This window comes from Prionailurus viverrinus, chromosome B4 (genome assembly GCF_022837055.1).
Source record: "Prionailurus viverrinus isolate Anna chromosome B4, UM_Priviv_1.0, whole genome shotgun sequence".
Lineage (NCBI taxonomy): Eukaryota > Metazoa > Chordata > Mammalia > Carnivora > Felidae > Prionailurus > Prionailurus viverrinus.
The window spans coordinates 10,859,474-10,864,196 of record NC_062567.1 but is presented as its reverse complement, the minus strand read 5'-3'; positions in this window follow the sequence as shown (position 1 = coordinate 10,864,196).

Sequence of the window (4,723 nt, the reverse complement as noted above, 5' to 3'; positions counted from 1 at the left end):
CTATTATGATTGGCTTGAGGCTATTTTTAGCTCAAGTTGATTACATGAATTCTAACTCCTCCCACAATGAATTTTTAATATATTTTTTAAAGATTTTATCGTAAGTAATTTCTTCACCCAGTGGGAGGCTCACACCTACAACCATGAGATCAAGGGCCACACGTGCCACGACTGAGCCAGCCGGGTGCCCCACCCCACAATGAATTTTTTATATTATTTGCTCTTCTGTTAGGAATGATCAACTATGAAAACTACGTCCTGTAGGCATTTTGCTCTACCTCATTCACTAACACAGACGTGAACCCCTATTATGTGATCATTAGCAAACCGATGCTTTAAAATGGAACATTCTAATACGGTTCGCTCTGTTAGGCACCGGAAGCCTTCGGGAAGACACATCAGCGGCACCACTTAGCGGGGTTTATCGCGAAGACCCACAGGACATGGGAAATCGGGTCTCTGCACCGACGGGGTTCCGGAGACAAACACAGACTTGGACTTGCCAGCCCCAAGCGGTCGGTGCCTCTTGTCCCGTCAGCAGGAGGCTGTGATCCCACGTGCGGTGTTGTGCCTTCCGCGGACTCGGCTGGTTTTCCCTGCATTTCTGCATTCTCCCCTTTGAGCTCCTGTGTCCCCCAACTGTTCTGCTTCCTCCCCGTGTCCGCACGGCGTTGTCCCAGGGTGAGGCTGAGGCCTCGTGTCGGGCACGGCATTCGAGCGTGGCCGCTCCGCACACCCGAGGCGGGATACCAGACTGGCTGTCCTCGGGAGGACTCCTGCCGGCCCGAGTCAGTCGTCGCAGGGCGCCACCAGGGCCCACGGAGCCAGCAGGTGCCGGGTGTAGGAGGGGCCCGCTGGGAGCGGCCGGGCTTGGGGGCTTTCTGAGGACTGGCCCATGGAGGCGGCGGTGATCGCTCGGGACTCTCTTAATTTAAAAAAAGCAAGAGGTTACATGTTCTCATTGAAAGGGAGGACCCCACATTTCAAACTATGGATCAAGCTTTGAACCAAGCGTGTTGATGAAACCATGTATTTTCTAGCATTTCCCCCCTATCATTTCCACTGTTAAAATAATTGAAGGGAAAAAAATGGATGATTCACCAAGCAGAAATTTTGCTGACAGATGAGACGCCTCCCACAGATGAGTCTCAAATGAGATTCTGATGTGAAGATAAAGGACCCTGCCAGAAATATTCTCTACCCATTCGTCTTTTGTCTCCAGATGCAGAAACTTGCTCTGTGAAGAAATACATTTCTGTATAACACATCACCCCTGATAGTAGCAAATGCGTAATTTTCCAACCTCTGAATAAAGCTAACCAACTACTTCTCCGCGGGGCACCTGAGCGGCTCAGTCGGTCCAGCCCCCGACTTCAGCTCAGGTCGTGATAAGGCGGTGGTTCATGATTTCGAGCCTCGCATCTGGCTCACTGCTGGCAGCCCAGAGCCTGCCTCCAATCCGCAGGCTACCCCTCTCTCTGCCCCTCTCCCACTAGCGTGCTCTCAAAAATAAACATAAAAAAAACCCCTAACAAACTACTTCTGAAAAATTGAAGAGTATCATACAATCACTTGGGGCTACCTTCAGACTGAAAGGTAAAATATCTAAAAATAGGCAAGTATCAGTAGCTGTAGACACTTGGTTATGTAGTTCTTGAGGAAGTTCTTCTCCTTGGAAGTTTCCATAAAGATGACAGTGATTTCCTGGAAGGACATGAATATCAACACTGGCATCAGTTACATCTCCCCAGGCCAAAAATGAACAAAATTACGTTTAATAACAACTGATGCCTACCACCGCCAACAAAAGATTTACTTCCAGATACTGCTTTTCTAAAGTTGACACCGACGATAGAGTTACGTCTAAGGTCTCATGTTCTGTAAGTCCTGCGTTTTTAATTTCTCTAAGACCTATCAGTATACAGTGCTATTATCAGCATTCTGTCCGTTTACACTAAATAAAGCCTCGGCCAATTTTCTACTTACCGCAGGAACTGCTGGTTGATATTAGCTGAAAATCACCAAACAAATCCCTGGAAATACAGCAAACTATCAAAACAATTTCACCTTCTATATCCTTGGCTATATCTTCAGATCCGATAAAACGTGTTAAATCACAGGAAGGAACAGCTTCGGATGGTGGATCAAAGCAGCAAATCTTAAGAGCTGGTTAGTAACTTTTCATCATCGACGTCTCGGAACCTTTCCCTGTTAATGTCATGAAATGCGGGGCGTCTTCGCTTTCCAGAAATACAAGCATGTTTCCCAGTGCTACCTACACTTGCACCTGTCAGTACCTGCCTGAGACTCACTTGGGCTCGGCCATTTGCCAAGGTCGTCTGACTTCTAGAACAATGCAGGTGGCAGGCAGCACAAAGACAGGCAGGCACGCAGTCCAAGGAGGCCAGTACCAACCAGTATCTTTAACTGTCATCCCCAGAAACATCAACCTATTTCCCAGCTCTCCAGACGGTTGCCATGTACAGAGCAAAAGCAGGTTCAGGAAAGCAGGGCTCCTGAGTGGTCTCCACCTGTTCTCAGCTGGCACAACAACAGCATTTATGAAGCTGGGTGCTGGGTGCTGTGTTCACCATAAACAGTCCGATTACTTCAGCGGCTTAGACGCTGGCTGGGAGGCGACTAGAGAGAGGCGTTAAGTGCTGCCGGGTTCAGGGTGATCTGTGAGCAGATCAAGCGAGGGCTCCCTGGGGAAATGGAGCTGGTTCTGAGGTCTGGATGGGTAGGGAAAGGGTTGGCCGAGGGAGAGAGGCAGCAGGGGTAGAGGGAATAGAATGAGCACAGACTGTCGGCCGTCATTCAGAGAACAAAGCGGGGATGGGGACAGATTAAGGGAGAGGGGGTAGGCAGGGGCCAAGCCTAGGCCTCCTAAGTGATTTTGGTCGTCCTAAAAGTGACAGGAAGCCACCAAAAGGATTGAAGGCAAGATGTGTCACGAGCAGACTTGTCTTTTATCCCTCTGGGTAGTGTGAGGAGTGGGTTGGAGGGGGACAGAGCATCTAAGACGGGGCCAGTCCAGCCAGCTCTTACTTTCCGCTTCCGCCTGGGATGGAGGAAATGAGGAATGCCACTGGGTCCCTAACAATGAGGAAAAATGTAGTTTGTAAACTGCAAAATCATAACTTTTCTTGAACTTAGCTGAGTTCTGCAAGGCAAAGTAGAAAGCAAATTCCGAAGAGAGGCAGGCCCCTCTAGGGAGAGGTGGGACGTGTGGCTCACGTGGGCACAGCACAGGAGGAAGGGGTGTGTGCCGTGCATTCCAGAAGAAATCAGCTAAAGTGTTAACAAAGCGCTGGCCATCCGGTGAGGGACCGTGTGTCAGATGGGACTCACACCGACTTGTGGGCTCTTTTCCACAGGCCTCCAGTAGGGGTTCAGGAGAGAGATGGGAGCAAGGCAGGGGGCCAGAAGAAGCCCCACCTGTGGGGCAGGCCGGCAGCAGGGAATTGGCTGTGGCCTTGAGATGGGCGCTGCCTCTGCCCAGGCCCTTCTCTCCCAGGAGCCAAAGCCTCAAACTGCTGGAGGAGAGGCAGCCAAAGCTTTGGCCCTGGGCACAGGCACGGACGCACAGCTGCAGGGGCAGAAGCATAAACCCTCTACCCTCGAGGAAGGAGGGGAGGAAGGGCTTGGGCCTACATGGATACCAACACTCCTTCTGGGAAGGGGCCGGGAACTTCCTCCCAAGACCAACCACAGACACAAGGAGAAGGGGCAGGTGTGCTGAGAAAGGCCCACCCACAAGGACCGGGCACAGAGGACCTGCCTCAGATCAAAGTTCACGCCTGTCTGGGACATCCAAGAAGCCCCCATGTTGCCCCAGAGGCTAACACAGCACATCGGGTAACCAGCAACAGCTGCCTGCCCATGGGGAGCACCTGAGGCCTGTTCTACGAGGCCCTGGCAAGACTAAAATATTGAGAAAATTCTCCAGCAACCTGGGCTCCACGCTCGGCCCACACAACACCAGGGAATTTGGAGGCTGGTGTTGTCCTGCAGTGCCCATAGTAACAGCCGTCTCCAGTCTAGACAGACTCAGCTCTCCACAGCGCCCGATAGAAGACATGTGCACAGATCCAGGTATAAAACTATTTCTTTCTACTTCTGTTTTATGCATGATACCTGGCTTTCAGCAAAAAATGATCAGACCGGGGCACCTGGGTGGCTCAGTCAGTTACGTGTCCGACTTCCCTCAGGTCATCATTCAGCATTTTGTGAGTTCGAGCCCCGCTTCAGGCTCACTGCTGTCAGCACAGAGCCTGCTTCAGATCCTCTGCCTGCTCTCTCTGTGCCCTTCCCCTGCATGTTTCTCTTTCTCTCTCTCAAAAATAAACATAAAAAAAAACCTTTGATAATATAATTGATAAAAATATTATCAGACCTAGAAAAAAGCATTGTCAAGAGGCAAAGCAATAACAACCATCAGACTCAGATGAGACCCAATGTTGGAACTATCAGAGAGTGACTTTAAACCTATGATTGAGGTGTCAAAGGATTTAATGGAAAAGGTGGACAACACGTGAAGAAGTGGGGAAGATCACTAGAGTCAAGACGATGAGAGTCAAATGGAAATTCTAGAAATAAGCAGCAGCGACAATGAGGAATCCTCTTAACAGGCTCATCAGTAGACTGGGCACAGCTGAGGAAGTATTCTGTGAACCTGAAGGTGGTCAATAGAAATGATCCAGGGGCACCTGGATAGCTGAGG